General features: G+C 38.4%; 2 pseudogenes; one reads left to right on the top strand and one right to left on the bottom strand.

Moving 5' to 3' along the window:
• Positions 1–4,312: 4,312 nt before the first annotated feature.
• On the top strand, positions 4,313–9,534 carry LOC116200351 (annotated as a pseudogene).
• A 3,949-nt stretch (positions 9,535–13,483) lies between these two features.
• LOC116198912 lies at positions 13,484–16,424 on the bottom strand (annotated as a pseudogene).
• Between the last annotated feature and the right edge of the window lie 3,017 nt (positions 16,425–19,441).

Raw genomic sequence — 19,441 nt, forward strand, 5'->3', positions numbered from 1 at the left:
TTTATGTTGATTTTATCATGCAAGTTTTTTAGGGTATTTATTCGATAATCATGAACTTAATCGAAAACTAATTGAGACAATGATGAATGCCTTCCATGAAGAGAGAGAAAGATTGAGAATTGCAAGCGTAGAAAATGAGAGTCAAGAAAGTGAAAAGTATTAGAAGTCAAGAAAATGAAAGTATAAATAGTGATTGGTTTCAAGGAGACGATGACCCTGAAGCATGAATGATAATAATTTTATTAGGAGAAATGGGTTATAATCAAAAGATTAAATTTTAATGGATCATTTAAATGTAGATATGTACAACATAAACGAATGGGTAAAATATGTCAAATTGTTGAGAGAGATAATAAATAAATTAGAAAGTCTAAAAAATTCATAAGATTTATCAAATGCAATTTGAAAGAGGTCACGAGTTAAATACCTACAAAGAACAATTAAAGCAAGAATTATTTTACTTATTTATGTTAATTAAAAATAAGCAACAAATAATAGAGAATGAAGGTACAAATGAATTATATTATATTACATTTTATTATATTTTATTACATTACATTATGTTATATTATTATTATTTTGTTATATTATTTTATATTATTATTATTACTTACTTAATTCATGCTTAGACAATGTATATATTTACATTAATTTATTCGTACTTTTTAAAAGATAAATAAGAAACTCGAGCGTATGAAAAAAGAATGTACTCTACTAGAGAATTAATGATTTCGATTTGTATAAGTGATGTATATATTTACATTAATTTATTCATAGTTTTTAAAAAATAAAAAATATACTCGATGGTATGAAAAAAGAACGTACTCTCTGCCAAAATTTCTAAAATGCTTCCGGTTTATATAGATATAGATATAGATATGTGGGACAAATGATCGCCCAAACCTTCATCCTTAACACCTGAACATCGATATGATTTATGTTCCTACCTCTGATGTCTATTGCCGCCGCTCAAGACAATGTATCCACTATCCACTCTTGATAATGTTAATGTTATATGCATAGTCTATCGGCACCCTCTTCCAGATTCCGGCCCCTTCCCCGGCCACCACGTCGCTCTCTTTGATCAAGTGAACCACTCTTGCCTACCACGCCTTCTGCACCTCATCTACTCACGGTCATGAGCGTTGTCATCATCATTCTCTAGCCCATGCATATCCTCTCTTACAAACTCCACCAGTCTCTCGGCAAGCATTCTCTCTCGAATGCCTCATGCTCATTCCTCACGTCAGTGTGTCCATACCTGCAACGACCGACATGCATGGGAACAAGAGATGTAGATTAAGGGAGTGAAATTTTATATGAGCAAATAGAAGGCCAAATGTTCAAGCTGAAGAGCATTTATTTATTTATTTATTTGTTAATCTTTCAGTAAATCGACTGCGAGTGCTTTATATATATATTTGTACATTTAAGAATTTCTTCAACTATTTTTTCTAGACTCATATCAATCATCTGTACTACTTTCAAAAGGGATATGTCTTCTTGGTCTAATATTCGGTTTCTCAAAATGTCCTTCTAATTCGATTAAAAAATATGAGTCGTTGGATATAAGGTCAGTTTTGTATAAAAGTTCTCCTTTTTCTCCATCCCTCTCTCACTTCTCTACTACCTGCATAACTTCTTCACATTTCAGGTTTTTATAATTGTTTAATAAATTTAACTCTCAAGATCAAGTTTTTAAATTTCGACGAGGCATATACTGTTCTGAGTAATTAAGATCGATAAGAAAATTACAATGGATTGTAAAAATTGAACTTCGGTAAAAAATATTATTTAATGAATTTTGCGCATAGCGTGGGTCTACACCTAGTTCTTATGTATGTTCGTCTCTAACTGAATACGCAACTAGGGGCGGATCTATATGGGAGTTAATGGGGTCAATGACACCATTTATTTTTAAGAAATTAAATGCAAGTATTAAAATTAGCGAGCAATTTGACTAAATAAATAGACCAAATAAATGGTACAAAATATAATTAAGACCCCACTTCTTCTCCTACACTTAAAAAAATGAAAACGAAATTTGAATCGATCACAAAAATTGACCATCGATTCTCTGTTGAGATAGACCTATATTTTGTTTTTGTTTTTGTTTTTTATGTTTCATTCCCTCCCATACTCTCTTTTACTAGAAGAGTAATAAAAAGAATATGGACTCGTTTAAATTATTCTTAATCTCAAATCTTACATCTCATCAGTATCTCTCGAGGTATTACATATTTTGTATTTTTGATTGCTAAACAGTTAAAACCCATTTTCAATGGTTAAATACCACAAGACTAACAAATACATGAACAAACATATATGTGTACACATAAATATGTACCCAAAGTAATATTAAATATCATTGATGATGGAAAAGTGAATTTTGTTATTTTGATGTGAGCACACATGGGCAAAGTCAATCTTTGTAACCAATCAAACACGCGACATGCGCACATCAAAAAGGGTCATGTGACATGTGTACACATATGCTAGTAGCAAAATATTATCTTTGTAATTCTGCGCTAAACATACACGCATCAAAGGGGGCCTTTCATTAGTTAAGCCGAAAATCCATGCATTAAGAGGAATCGGGCATTATATAGAGAGAAATAAATTGGTGCCAATCACATGGATTTGAAAAGTTCTTAATTCAATTTGGAGACGGCCACCGAGCAAAAGAGAAAATGTTAAGGATTGAGCAATAAAAAAGGATGAAATACTTCAAAATCACAAATAAACCCTTCTGGATATATAATCCTCAAGCAGACATCGAGTACCTACATTATCTGATACTTCATCGAGCAAAGCATGCATACTTAGAGTGCGTTTGGATTGAGAGTTGAGTTGAGTTGAGTTTTGATTTTAATTGGTTTGTAATGATTGTATTGTTGAATTATGAGAAAAAGTGTGAAAAAGTAAAAAATAATTGAGAGAAAATAATGATTAAGTAATGATTGTGTTATTGAATTGTGAAAAAGTAATGAATAGTTGAGAGAATTTAATATTAAAAATTGAATTGAATGGTTAAAAATATTTAAAAAATAAAAAAAGTAATGATTGTGATGTTGAATTGAAGATAAGAGGAGTTGAATTGAGTTGAATTGAACATTGTTTATAACACACCCTTAATCTTTGGCATATGCTAAATCAAGTATATTATGGTCCTTCCTTCACTGGGCTTTTTTTCACGACATTGCAAGCCTATATCGAGCATGCAAGCACACCCACCTCAAGAGGAGGCCTAGCTACCCGACTAACATCCTAAACCAGTTCTTTGATTGATGAAATTTAATAAAATAGTAGGATGATCATAGTACTCCCTCCCAGTATTTAGAACTCATACCAATTATTCTTAGAGGTGAGAATGCCATCATAAACCTGGGATGGACGTCGGTCTCTTCGAGTTGGGCATGACTTTGCCAAACTTGTCCTCAAGTTCAACCCTCCCTTGATCTTTTTTTTTTTTAATCTCCTGATGAGTACTCCTCATCTCATCTTGCTTGTAAATTCCAGCTCATTAACTCATCTCGTCCTGATCATCCTCATTTTGCTTGCCTCATCTTGCTGGTCAATTATATTCCACCTCATGAAGCTCATCTCTCCCTTCATATACAAGAGAATCATCACAAGAATTTCGAAGAATTGGTGATTTTACTGAACCTCTAAAATGCCTGCGGCTGTCCATCCATAATCTATTTTTCAACAGACAATTTTTCAATCGAGCCAGAAAAAAAATTTCAATTAATCCTCCTATCATCAACCGTAAGCACTAGACGATGGACAATTGCAAAACGACACCTAGTTATGAGACGGAATAGAACTGATCTGAATGATGATTCAAAACAATTAATAGGCGAGCCAAGTTCTAAAACCAAATTTCATAATTAACCAATCCTTTATGAAGCTGAAAGAGCTAGCCCCATTTCAACAACATAGTCCAGCAAGACGAATCATCATCAATTAAAATAAAATAGCAAGAAATTCGATACATCGAAGCCCGCATTTTAAGATAACAGATTAGCAAAATTAAGTACCACTTAGCAGGTTTTTCACAATTATTCCAAACCTTATATATATATATATATATATATATATATATATATTCGGAGCTCGTGAATAATTATTTTCACAAAAATAAAATATGTACTAAATCGCTTATCCTAGACCAATTAAACCCCCTTTTACTTCAATAAATAGAACCAGATTATGACCATTTGCTCAATCAAATATGACCATTGCCCAATCAAATAAGCTGCATGCAAAGTTAATTACCTGGGCAAAATCAAGAGGTAATTCTATTTAAGGGATGAAGGTATAGTAAAATTAAGTGAAGTTCTAGTGATACTGTTATGAATTTTCCGAATTCCTTAAGTTTCAAACCCAGATTTGAAGAGATTTAACCTATAGCAAGTTCGAAGAATTAAAGAAGCGAGGGGCAATTATCTGATCGGCAGAATTTGATCAAAGGAAGATCATTTGAGGAGCATATTTGCCCAAATAATATTTCAGGTTTCATGCCCTAGACAGACCAGTCATGAATTGATTTATCGCAATAATCAAAGAAGGTTTTACGGTTTAGGATTTTAGGGTTTCAGGATTTAGGGATCCAGGGTTTAGTGTTTCAAGATTTAGGGTTTTAAGGTTTCAAGATTTAGGGTTTCAAGGTTTAAAGTTTTAGGGTTATAGGATTTTGCGATCGGAATTTGTTATTTTATCATTGGATTTATTTGATAGGAGATATGTATTTAATGTTATCAGATTTATTTGGTAAGAGAGGATTAAGGGTATATTAGGTACTATAAAATTAAAATAATTGCTTTGATGAGATCCCGTTTTAATATGGTAATATTGATTTCCTTATCATATGCCTTTAGGGAATTGAATGTAAAAACTCTTATTAAATTATTTTCTATTCTATGCCCTTATCACATAATCTCAAGCATTTTTAGGGTTTTTGGGTTTAAGGGTTTTGGGTTTTAGTGTTTTTAGGGTTTTAGGGTTTTAAGGTTTTATGATTACCTATAATATTCTAGAAAATATATTATCTCTTTGCAAAATCATATATGGATAGAAAAATCCTGTGTAGATGATTTGAATCCTATTAGAAATGATAGAGATTATATTGTAAAAGGAAATTATAATTAATTAGGTAATATAGAATAAGGGTAAATTAGGCACACAAAAAAAAAGAATTTGGAATGACTGATTTGGAGTTTACAATTGGTAGTTTGGGTTTGCTTATGTCATGTAGAATAGACGAACCCTGTCATTTATTAGTTTGCAAAAATAGCCGCTTCTCTTGTTGGAGGAGGGAATGCTTACGAAGGTATTGCCGCTTCACTTCTCCAGGCCAAGGTCGAGGCCGAGGGGGAGGCTTTCGGCCGTGCCCCCTATCTCCGTCGTCTTCCTCCAGCGGTAAATATGCACTACTCACTTCCCTAGCTCCCTTAATGCATCGCGCCACTGAAGCGAGGGGGAAAAAGAGTTGGACCTTCTTGTCATCCAGTCTGAGGTTGATGTAAATTGTATCTCTTTTGCGGGCTAGGCGGGTAGGTCTGGTTTCCAGATATTTGGATCTTCTCGAGTTGTTAGAATAGGAACTGCCATCGAATCGAGGATGGAGATTTGCATCCATGCGTTCAAAGTTGTCTGCTTTGTTGTTTAGGTATATAATCTGGCGAAAGCGTCGACTAGCAACTACCGATTCACTCCTCCTCCCCCTCCTAGCTATTCACTGTAAGATGATAAATTTGCATGTTTATTCTTCCCTCGTGAAAAGCCAACTATGGTTTGAGCTTCAATTCCTAAGAAAGCAAGCAGATGCTGCACATGTTCAGTAAAGTGGGTAATACACTGCGGTGCTGCGGGGGTTGGTTTCATAGTACTGGCGTTGTAAATCAATATTTTCCTCTAACGTATACAAATCTAATGGTTTTCATCACCTTGTATTCATTCTCTGCAGTTACAGTCAGTTGGCCGGGGCTGGGAAGAACTTTGCTGGAAGGGACCGTCTGTTGGAAATTGAGGCCACAGTTAGACCTGGTGGACGGAAAATGATGTTTTCAGGGCTGATGCTGGTGAGAAGCCTCCTCAACCAGGGGAGAAGTTCTTTGGAAACTTCCCATACCCTTATATGAATGGGTATTTGCACCTGGGGCATGCCTTCTCGTTTTCAAAGCTTGAATTTGCAGCTGCCTTTCATAGGCTTCGAGGGGCGAATGTGTTGTTGCCATTTGCTTTTCACTGCACCGGCATGCCAATCAAGGTAGCCGCTGATAAGCTGGCTCGGGAAGCCCAACAGCTTGGTGATCCTCCAGCTTCTTTTCCCAAAAAGGAGGAGGAGCAAGTGAACCAAGAGGCAGACGCGTCGGATGATACTGCTTATGAGCCGTGGTTACAGGATAACTTCAAGGGAAAGAAGTCTAAGGCTGCTGCAAAATCAGGTGGGCAGTTGTACCAATGGGAGATTATGAGAAGTGTCGGCCTCTCTGACAGTGACATATCAAGGCTTCAAAACCCACGTAACTGGTTGACCTTCTTTCCTCCTCTGGCCATGGATGATCTCAAGGCTTTTGGCTTAGGTTGTGACTGGAGGCGTTCCTTCATTACTACGGATGCGAACCCTTTCTATGATTCATTTGTGAGGTGGCAGATGAGGAAGCTGAAATCTATGGGGAAGATTGTTAAAGATGTCCGATACACAATATACTCTCCTTTAGATGGTCAGCCTTGCGGCGATCATGACCGGACAAGTGGAGAAGGGGTTCGGCCTCAGGATTACACTCTCATCAAGATGGAAGTGGTCCCGCCTTTTCCTCCAAAGATGGGGGTTTTGGATGGCAAGAAAGTGTGTTTGGCTGCTGCTACTTTGAGACCGGAGACGATGTATGGGCAGACGAATGCTTGGGTATTGCCTGAGGGCCAATACGGAGCCTTTGAGGTTAATGAAACCGAAGTGTTCATCATTTCACATCGGGCTGCCCGTAACCTTGCATATCAGGGGTTCTCAAAGATCCCTGAGAAGCCTAGTTGCTTATTGGAGCTGACCGGTTATGATCTGATCGGGCTTCCTTTGAAGTCCCCGCTGTCATTGAATGAGATTATTCATGCTCTTCCGATGATGACCATCCTGATGAACAAAGGTACCGGGATTGTGACTAGTGTACCAAGTGATGTCCCCGATGACTACATCTCCCTGCATGTGTTGAAGACAAAACCAGCCCTTAGGGAGAAATTTGGTCTCAAGGATGAGTGGGTGTTGCCCTTTGAAATAATACCGATCATAAATATTCCCGAATTTGGTGATAAAGCAGCTGAGAAGGTCTGCAAGGACATGAAGATTGTCAGTCAGAAGGAGAAGGTGAAGCTTGCAGAAGCAAAGCGGAGGACATATTTGAAAGGGTTCAATGAAGGGACAATGATCGTGGGAGAATACACCGGTATGAAAGTCCAAGAAGCAAAGCAGCTGATCAGGAATTTGCTTATCGAGACAGGCCAAGCAATTATCTATAGCGAACCAGAGAAACGAGTCATATCAAGGTCTGGCGATGAATGCGTTGTGGCTTTGACAGATCAGTGGTTCATCACTTATGGGGAGCCCGAGTGGAAAAAGATGGCTGAGGAATGTGTTTCGAGCATGAATCTGTATTCTAATGGAACAAGACACTGCTTTGAAGACTCATTGGACTCGCTTCATCAGTGGGCTTGCTCACGTTTATTCGGCCTCGGAACTTGTATCCCTTGGGATGAGCAGTTCCTTGCGGACTCTCTCTCTGACTCCACCATCTACATGGCTTACTACACCATAGCCCACCTTCTTCATGATGGGGATCTGTATGGAAGGTCGACTTCATCATTAAAGCCCGAGCAGATGACTGATGAAGTCTGGGATTTTGTTTTCTGTGGCGGGCCACGCCCAGAATCCTCTGATATTCCTTGTTCTATCCTCAATAAGATGAAGCAGGAGTTTGAGTATTGGTACCCATTTGATCTGAGAGTTTCAGGCAAGGACCTGATTAAGAACCATCTGACTTTCTGCATATATAACCATACAGCAATCATGTCAAAGCACCACTGGCCTCGGGGCTTTAGGTGCAATGGTCACCTTATGCTGAATAATGAAAAGATGTCGAAGCAGACTGGGAACTTCAAGACCCTCCGTGAGGCTATCAAGGAATTCTCCGCCGATGCCACAAGATTTTCACTTGCTGATGCTGGTGACAGTATCGATGATGCCAACTTTGTGTCCGATACTGCCAATGCTGCGATCTTGCGACTCACCAAAGAACTGTCCTGGATGGAAGAAGTGATAGCTGCAGATTCTTCTTTGAGATCTGGCCCGCCGTCTACCTATGCGGACCGCGTGTTTGCAAATGAGATTAACATTGCAATTAAAATGACCGAGCAGCATTATCAGGATTGCATGTTCAGGGAAGCTCTTAAGACTGGATTTTATGATCTTCAAGCTGTGAGGGATGAGTACAGATTCTCGTGCGGTTCGGGAGTCATGAACCATGAGCTGGTGTGGCGCTTTATGGACGTACAGACGAGGCTTATCGCCCCTTTCTGCCCCCATTATGCAGAGTATGTTTGGCGGAAGCTCTTGAAGAGGGATGGCTTCGTGATTAAAGCAGGTTGGCCAGTTGCCGATTCTCCAGATCTGACCCTACAGAGAGCAAATAATTACCTAAAGAGCACAATTGTGTTGATGAGAAAGTTGCTCCAGAAGCAGCTGTCGCATTCGATGAAAGCAAATAAGGAGGGAGCCCCAGTTGCATCACTAACAGAAGAGAAGATTATGGGATTGATATATGTCAACGAGCAATTTGATGGCTGGAAAGCCGAGTGCTTTAGGATTCTGCAGCAGAAGTATAACAGGGAGACCCGATCTCTTGCACCAGACAGCGAGATACTTGAAGCTCTGAAGCAGGGCTGCATAGGTCAGTCAAGTGACTTCAAGGAAACCCAGATGCTGTGTTTGCCCTTCTTGAAATTCTTGAAGGACGAGATGATCGCTCCTGGTGTTCAAGCTCAGGATCTCAGGCTTCCGTTTGGAGAGATGGATGTTTTTCGAGAGAACCTGGACTTGATCAAGAGGCAAATCGGTCTTGAAGAAGTGGAAGTCTTGTCTGCAGCAGACCCTGATGCTATTGCTAGAGCTGGCACCTTGGCTTCGATGTTGAATCAGAATCCCCCGTCACCAAGATCTCCGACTGCTATCTTCATCACAATTTGAAAAAGTTTTACTTTGGAACTTCTGATGCACTATTAGCTCAAGAGACTATGCTGTCATCTGACTTTTTTGGTGCAACTTAGTTTGCAGGTTTGATTTTTTATTCAAGAACATTCCCTTGTTGATTAGCGGGTATGTTGAAAATGCAAACTTTATTTCAGTGATGTTCTTTTGCCAAATTTTTTGGTGGACTCTGTCTGACTTTTTCCATCTATCATTGTTCTTTGCCAAGTTCCCCTCTCGGGTGTAGGCAGACATATTATTGAAATAGATGGAGCTTGATTCTATTTCCTTTAGAGGAATTTGGGTTATCAGTCTGCAGAGCTTATCACGAGTTCATCTTCATTGAAGCCTTGGAGATCCTAAATTTGATGAAAAGATTTTAAGTTCGATCAGTTATGTGAACGAACTGTTCTTAATTCCATAGGTTCCAGCTCGAGATACACGAGGTCAGGCTCCTCCCAGCTCGGGCTCAAGCCGGCGAGTGGTTATTGGAGAGTCAGGCCGTTGGTGTGCTTAGCTGTGACGATCGTATCATGTCATCTCGATGCCAATGATTCCAGGCACCCACTCGATAAGCAGGTGAGGCCTATACCGCTTTCTCTCCATGTTTTTTGAGTGTCTATCCTCTTTGAATAATCGAGTGTTCTAGCTTGCTCAGTTGTGAGATATTGTATTTGAGCTGGAACTTTTGTTGATGGATTGAGAATTGCAGAACACACTGATATTGAGGACCATAGCAGGACTCAATGATCTCGGGAAGGCTCCATTAAGTATGTTATTCTGCAAGAATTCTCATAGCCTAAATCATTTCAGCACGGACTGTTACTGTGTGCAGTCACACAAAGGAGATTAATTTTGTTTGATGATAAAATTTATGCTAGAATCTGTTTACTCATAATTGACTGCTTCATCTATTCTATTGGAATTCAAAAGAGACATGCCACCACATGTTATGTCCTACCTCGAATGTTCAGTTCTCCATTTTCCTTGCTTGCATTCTCACACTCAGTGACATCAAGACAAGGAGTCAGAATTCATGCTTTTCACGGTTTGGAACATTCAATCTGAAACCTTGGAATTTGTCCGACTTCAGAAATATGTGATAAAGTCTTTCCTTCTTTGGCTTGCATTCTCATATTTGTCTTATGTTCTCTTCTTTGAACCGCTTATCTGACTGTGTGACAGGAAGTGTAACAGAGCAGGTCATGCTTCTCGAGAACATTGCGACATCGGTTCTCGTTTCAAAAGATCAAGTGAGCGAGTACTGCAAGATTATGTCTGCTTTCTATTTGATGCAGAACATAGTCAGCAAACTCTTGTTGGAACATATCATTCGTTGGAGTTCTTGTTTTATCTCTTCTTATTTGATGTGCTTTTATTTTCTCTGAATCTGAAGAGAACTTTTCGATGCGCTGGGCTACATATTCTGTTTTGTTTTTGTTTATTACTTTTGTAGGTTAAATAAGTCCTTTGTCATGGAATTGATCTATCTAATCCTAAAACAGGAAAGCTTATGGGGAGAAGCGTGCAAATATTTGCTCATATTGATTTTAGATTATGCTTTTTTGCTCTCTGATCTTCATCAACTAACTGCACAAATATTGAACATCGAGCCTCCCCTTCTGATCTTTATGTTCGTCAAAAGTCCTGTGCCAATCAAATCAATGACTAAAGTTCTTGTTGTTCATTATGGTAAACGATAAACATACTGCGCTGTTTAAGAAATTTTGTACCTGTATGACTTATACATCTGGGATCTGCATAATCATCTGTAACAATGCTTGTATGAGAATCTGCGCTTCGTTTTTAGTCAGTTGTTGCTTTAATCTGAGTTTATGATTTTGTGATATTTTGTTTCAGTAGGTTTACCTCCAAGGTCCAAAATTCAGTCCAGGCCATAAAACCAGGCTTACCCATGTTTCTTTACAATTTACACCGCTCATTGGTTGCTGGTATTTTTGAGGATAATTTGTTTCAGACTTTCTGGCTTAAAATTAGTTGGTCAAGAGCATCCTGTGGATATTACGGAGTTTTTATCGAAAGATGGACCGTATCCGGTATTTTCTTTTCTCCATTCGACTTTGATAGGAAGCAACTCTTAAAGTATCTTAAGTTGAACTCGAGCATTTCTATATTTCGGAATTCATTTTCGACGTTTTTTTTTTTTTTGGGGGGGGGGGGGGGGTTGTCTGGGGGTGTTGTGGTGTTCTACAATTGATCCAACTGCGTGGGAGGATAGAAAATGTAAACGCGAATTGAGATTCCCTGCTCAGGTAGTTCTGATTCGATTCTGTAGACTCTCACATTCAAATTCCATTCAATAGCTCTCTCCTTTTAAGTTTTAAGGTAGTGCACCTTTCCATTACGCATTCAGAGGGGGACGGACCCAAATGCTTCAAAAGGAATGGCAAATTGGCAAAAGGAATGAACAGCTTCATACGAAATTCGAAACCAATTAATGGAATCGTTAATTAACTTCTAATCAAATTTTGTTAAACACTGGGAAAGTACAATTCAAAGAAGGGGGGAAGAACGAAAAAACTGACTGATCCAAAGCCTGCATCCCGGCGTTTCTCCTCTAGCCGCCGTGAGCCGGGGCTGACAACAAAGAGCCGCGGGGAAGGGGCTCTCATATATATATAAATGAATATATATATATTCTATATATCCAAATTTATATTTATTATTTAAATTAAATTAAAGAAAGAATAAAAGTTAGTTATTACACACATGCATGCAAACATTCCTCCGCCAGCATCGGCCTCCGGGCAGGGGGGTCTACGACTGAATTTCACCTATTCCCAGGCCAAAGCGCTGCTTCTCTCCGCCTATATAATGCCAGCTGACGCCATTGTCATTCTTTTTTTTATGATGACTCGAATTTTCACTAAAATTTCTCCTAAATTTTCTCAATTTTCATTATTAAATAACTATTCGCATAAAATTTGATTTTCATAAACTCCCAAATATATATATATATATATATCTAATCCAGCAAACTCTAATATGTATATACATTCCAAAAAAGAGTTTTTTTCTCTTAACCACATCACTAAACTGACTAAACAAAAATTTCAAATCGTAATATATTCAAATACATTCTATACTAAAAAGAATACCTATCAAATAACTAAAGTCCCTATATAGTCCTCCGAGCTAATCCCTGATTCCAACAATGGCTCTCCGACACAGATAGAAGCTTATCTAAAAAAATATATGCAGGATGTAAGTTGCATCTCAGTGAGTACAAAATTTATAGTAAAATGAACTATTAAATGAATATTAATCCTTAATTAACTAAATATATACATACATACATATATATATATATAATATATACCACATCCAAATCCATCAACCAATACCTCTCAATCAACATCTGTCCATAAAACATTTTATACCTCACAAACAAACATTTATAAATCTCAACGTTTTATATAAATTAAGTATCCATAAAATTCCACCATAACATTAGAACATTCCTTTAATTCACTATCGCATAATAATTTCATACAATATGTACAATATATACAAATACTTCACAGTGTCCAAGCTCTAGCAATCACATACACGACATGCAACTCAATATCATATAATTAACAAATACCATTAAACCAGCATTTCATAGAAAATCACTATCTAAGCATTTAACAAATTAGGCTCTAACATCCCACAAACAATTAAGTATATTTAGAATACATACAGACAAGATCAACCATCATCATTTCCACTCTCAATTAATCCTAACACACAATGTATGACACCACTCAACCAATATAGCCACATGATCGCATTTTCTTGTAACAAGTTAAGATGGTACCGTAACCCTGCATAATTCAATCCACTCTTCCATAACTCCCATATCACCTCTCATACGCCGGGGCCACCTATCATCAAACTCCAACTAGCGTCCATTTTATATCCTGCTGGATCAGCGGTCTAGCGTCCATTTCTATATCCCGTCGAATCAGCGGTCCAATGACTATAACCACAAACAAATATCATCAACATAGCTCTATCAAATTGCAACCATATAGACCCTTCAATATCACATTACATGCTTTAACGATGATATTAAAATCATTTGCACATAATCAATTTATACAATCCATACTTCTTGAAGGATCACATAACTAAAGCTCCTGCAATCATCACATGCCTCTTAAAAGGAAGTCGCATAATTTCAAACAAGCAAATCATAACACCACAAATAATATATCTCAAAATCATTTATTCTTCCAATTTCCATTGAGTAAATCATCTCAACGATCATTTTTAATATATATATATATATATATATACACACACATTTATTTACCTATATGCGCCATTTCAAGAGGGAATAGAGTACTCACAGTGCTCCCAAAAATTTATTCAACGAAAAGAGCCTTGGCTTGTATAGACTCGGTCTCCTTAGCTCTTATCAAATATAATAGCACTAGAAAATTAAAACTTTTTCAAATTGTGATGAAGATAGCAGTCGGATTTCTTGGTGACGGGGGATTCTGATTCAACATCGAAGCCAAGGTGCCAGCTCTAGCAATAGCATCAGGGTCTGCTGCAGACAAGACTTCCACTTCTTCAAGACCGATTTGCCTCTTGATCAAGTCCAGGTTCTCTCGAAAAACATCCATCTCTCCAAACGGAAGCCTGAGATCCTGAGCTTGAACACCAGGAGCGATCATCTCGTCCTTCAAGAATTTCAAGAAGGGCAAACACATCATCTGGGTTTCCTTGAAGTCACTTGACTGACCTATGCAGCCCTGCTTCAGAGCTTCAAGTATCTCGCTGTCCGGTGCAAAAGATCGGCTCTCCCTGTTATACTTCTGCTGCAGAATCCTAAAGCACTCGGCTTTCCAGCCATCAAATTGCTCGTTGACATATATCAATCCCATAATCTTCCCTTCAGTTAGTGATGCAACTGGGATTCCCTCCTTATTTCCTTTCATCTATCGCGACAGCTGCTTCTGGAGCAACCTTCTCATCAACACAATTGTGCTCTTGAGGTAATTATTTGCGCTCTGTAGGGGCAGATCTGGAGAATCGGCGACTGGCCAACCTGCTTTAATCACGAAGCCATCCCTCTTCAAGAGCTTCCGCCAAACATACTCTGCATAATGGGGGCAGAAAGGGGCGATGAGTCTTGTCTGTACGTCCATAAAGCGCCGCACCATCTCATGGTTCATGCCTCCCGAACCGCACGAGAATCTGTACTCATCCCTCGCAGCTTGAAGATCATAAAATCCAGTCTTAAGAGCTTCCCTGAACATGCAATTCTGATAATGCTGCTCGGTCATTTTAATTGCAATGTTAATCTCATTTGCAAACACGCGGTCCGCATAGGTAGATGGCGGGCCAGATCTCAAAGAAGAATCTGCAACTATCACTTCTTCCATCCAGGACAGTTCTTTGGTGAGTCGCAAGATCGCAGCATTGGCAGTATCGGACACAAAGTTGGCATCATTGATACAGTCACCAGCATCAGCAAGTGAAAATCTTGTGGCATCGGCGGAGAATTCCTTGATAGCCTCACGGAGGGTCTTGAAGTTCCCAGTCTGCTTCGACATCTTTTCATTATTCAGCATAAGGTGACCATTGCACCTAAAGCCGCGAGGCCAGTGGTGCTTTGACATGATTGCTGTATGGTTATTTATGCAGAAAGTTAGATGGTTCTTAATTAGGTCCTTGCCTGAAACTCTCAGATCAAACGGGTACAATACTCAAACTCCTGCTTCATCTTATTGAGGATAGAACAAGGAATATCAGAGAATTCTGGGCGTGGCCCGCCACAGAAACCAAAATCCCAGACTTCATCAGTCATCTGCTCGAGCTTTAACGATGAAGTCGACCTTCCATGCAGGTCCCCATCACGAAGAAGGTGGGCTATGGTGTAGTAAGCCATGTAGATGGTGGAGTCGGAGAGAGATTCCGCAAGGAACTGCTCATCCCAAGGGATGCGAGTTCCGAGGCCAGATAAACGTGAGCAAGCCCACTGATTAAGCGAGTCCAATGAGCTTTCAAAGCAGTGTCTTGTTCCATTAGAATACAGATTCATGCTAGAAACACATTCCTCAGCCATCTTTTTCCACTCGGGCTCTCCATAAGTGATGAACCACTGATCTGTCAAAGCCACAACGCATTCATCGCCAGACCTTGACATGACTCGTTTCTCTGGTTCGCTATAGATAATTGCTTGGCCTGTCTTGATAAGCAAACTCCTGATCAGCTGCTTTGCTTCTTGGATTTTCATACCGGTGTATTCTCCCACGATCATTGTCCCTTCATTGATGCCTTTCAAATATGTCCTCTGCTTTGCTTCTGCAAGCTTCACCTTCTCCTTCTGACTGACAATCTTCATGTCCTTGCAGACCTTCTCGGCTGCTTTATCACCAAATTCAGGAATTTATAATCGGTATTTTTTCTCCCTAAGGGCTGGTTTTGTCTTCAACACATGCAGGGAGATGTAGTCATCAGGGGCAACACTTGGTACGCTAGTCACAATCCCGGTACCTTTGTTCATCAGGATGGTCATCATCGGAAGAGCATGAATAATCTCATTCAATGACAGCGGGGACTTCAAAGGAAGCCCGATCAGATCGTAACCGGTCAACTCCAATAAGCAGCTAGGCTTCTCAGGGATCTTTGAGAACCCCTACAGCACGCATTGTATTACCCACATATCTGCAGCATCTGCTTGTTTTCTTAGGAATTGAAGCTCAAACCATAATTGGCTTTTCAGGAGGGAAGAATAAACATGCAAATTTATCATCTTACAGTGAATAGCAGTTGCCTCTAAAAAGAAGAAGGGGGGAAAAGAAACTAGTCGTCGCTTTCGCCAGATTATAAACTTAAACAACAAAGCAACCAACTTTGAACGCATGGGATGCAAATCTCCATCCTCTGCTCGATGGCAGTTCCTATTCTAAACACCTCGAGAAGATTAAATATCTGGAAACCAGACCTACCCTCCTAGCCCGCGAAAGAGATACAATTTACATCAACCTCAGACTGATTCATCACAAGAAACCAAGCTCAAAACTTTCTAAAACTTGCGATTCCATCATGAGTTACCAAGACAAGCTGGACATAACAACTAAATAAAATAAAATAAAATACAAATTTTGCTCAGCCTGACAAAGCGATTAGACGCGAGTTCCATATTTGCAACAACAGAAGGTCCAATTCACACACACAAACACCCCCCCCCCCCCCCCCCCCCCCCCCCCCCCCCCCCCCGGGCTTCAGTGGCGCATTGCATTAAGGGAGCTAGGGAAGTGAGCAGTACATATTTACCGCTGGAGGAAGGCGACGGAGATGGGGGGACACGGCCGAAAGCCTCGGCCTGGAGAAGTGAAGCGGCAATGCCTTCGTAAGCATTACCTCCTCCAACAAGAGAAGCGGCTATTTTTCCAAACTAATAAATAAAAGGGTTCGTCCATTCTATATGACATAAGCAAACCCAAATTACCAATTATAAACTCCAAATCAGTCATGCCAAAATTCGTTTTTTTTTTTTGCCTAATTAACCCTTATTCTATATTACCTAATTAAATATAATTTCCTTTTACAATATAATCTTTATCATTTTTAATAGGATTCAAATCATCCATAGACGATTTTTCTATCCACATATGGTTTTGAAAAAAAAAAAAACAAAATAATTTCTCGGAAATTATAGGTGATCATAAAACCTTTAAACCCTAAACCCAAAACCCTAAAACACTAAAATCCTAAAACCCAAAGCCCTTACACCCAAAAACCTAAAAATACTAGAGATTATATGATAAGGGCATAGAATAGAATAATTTAATAAGAGTTTGGACATTTTATGCCCTAAAGTTATAGGATAAGGCAACCAATAGTACCATACTAAAACAGTATCTCATCAAAGCAATTATTTTAATTTTATAGTACCTAATATACCCTTAATCCTCTCTTACAAAATAAATCACATAACATTAAATCTATATCTCCTATCAAATAAATCCGATGATAAAATAACAAATTCCGATTGCAAAATTCTATAACCCTAAATCTTGAAACCCTAAATCCTGAAACCCTAAAACCCTTAACCCTAAAACCTTCTTCGATTTAAATTCGCGATAAATCAATTCATGATTGGTCTGTCTAGGGCATGAAACCTGAAATATTATTTGGGCAAATATGGTCCTCAAACGATCTTCCTTTGATCAAATTTTGCCGATCAGATAATTGCCCCTCGCTTCTTTCTTCGAACTTGCTATAGGTTAAATCTCTTCAAATCTGGGTTCGAAACTCAAGTAATTCGGCAAATTCATAACAGTATCACTAGAACTTCACTTAATTTTACTATACCTTCATCCCTTAAATAGAATTACCTCTTGATTTTGCCCAGGTAATTAACTTTGCGTGCAGCTTATTTGATTGGGCAATGGTCATATTTGATTGAGCAAATGGTCATAATCTGGTTCTATTTGTTGAAATCAAAGAGGGTTTAATTAGTCTATGGTAAGCGATTTAGTACATATTTTATTTTTTTGAAGATAATTATTCATGAGCTCTGAATATATATATTTGGTTTGGAATAATTGTGAAAAACCTGGTACTTAATTTTGCTAATCTTTTACGATGGATCGAATTTCTTGCTATTTTATTTTAATTGATGATGATTCGGTTTGGTGGAGAATGTTGTTGAAATGGGGCTAGCTCTTTCAGCTTCATGAAATTGTGAAATTTGGCTTTAGAACTTGGCTGGCCTGTAAATTGTTTTGAATCATCATTCAGATCAGTTCTTATTCCGTCTCATAACTAGGTGTCATTATGCAAGTGTCCATCGTCTAGTGCTTACGGTTGATGATAGGAAGACTAATTGAAATTTTTTTTCTGGCTCGATCGAAAAATTGTCTTTTGAAAAATCGATTATGGACGGATGGCCGCAGGCATTTTAGAGGTTCAGTAAAATCACCAATTCTTCGAAATTCTTGTGATGATTCTCTTGTACATGAAGGGAGAGATGAGCTTCATGAGGTGGAATATAATTGACCAGCAAGATGAGGCAAGCAAAATGAGGACGATCAAGACGAAATGAGTTAATGATCTGGAATTTACGAGCAAGATGAGATGAGGAAAAAAAAACAAAGAAGAAAAGAACAGGCAAAGTCATGCCCACCTCGAAGAGCCCGACGTCCATCCCAAGTTTATGATTGCATTCTCACCTCGAAGAATAATTGGTATGAGTTCTAAGTCCTGGGAGGGAGTACTATGATTATCTTACTATTTGATTAAATTTCATCAATCAAAGAACTGGTTTAGGATGTTAATCGGGTTGGCTAGGCCTCCTCGTGAGGTGGGTGGGCTTGCATGCTCGATATAGGGTTACTATGTAGTGAAAGAAGCCCAGGGAAGGAAGGACAATAATGTACTTGATTTAGCATATGCCAAAAATTATGTATGCTTTGCTCGATGAAGTATCAGATAGTGTAGGTACTCGATGTGTGCTTGAGGATAATATATCCAGAAGGGTTTATTTGTGATTTTGATGTGAATTCACATTTCATCCTTTTTTATTGCTCAACCCTTAACATTTTCTCTTTTGCTCGGTGGCCGTCTCAAAACTGAATTAAGAACTTTTCAAATTCAGGTGCCTGGCACTAATTTATTTCTCTCTATATAATTCCCGATTCCTCTTAATGCTTAGATTTTCCTCTTAATTAGTGAAAGGCCCCCTTTGATGAGTGTATGTTTAGCGCAGAATATACAAAGATAATATTTTGCTACTAGCATATGCGTACACATGTCGCAGGACCCTTTTTGATGCGTGCATGTTGTGTGTTTGATTGGTTACAAAGATTGACTTTGCCCGTGCGTGCTCACATCAAAATAACGAAATTCACTTTTCCATCATCAATGATATTTAATATTACTTTGGGTACATATTTATGTGTACACATTTATGTTTGTTCATGTATTTGTAGTCTTGTGGCTTTCAACCATTGAAAATAAGTTTTAACTATTTAGTAATAAAAAATACAAAATATGAATTACTTGGTAAGAATAATACCTCAAGAAACACTGACGAGATGTAAAATTTGAGATTAAGAATAATATAAACAAGTCTATATTCTTTTTATTACTTTTCTAATAAAAGAGAATGTGGGAGGGAATGAAACATTAAAAACAAAACAAAAAATCAAAATATAGGTCTATCACAGCAGAGAATCG

This window comes from Punica granatum, chromosome 3 (genome assembly GCF_007655135.1).
Source record: "Punica granatum isolate Tunisia-2019 chromosome 3, ASM765513v2, whole genome shotgun sequence".
Lineage (NCBI taxonomy): Eukaryota > Viridiplantae > Streptophyta > Magnoliopsida > Myrtales > Lythraceae > Punica > Punica granatum.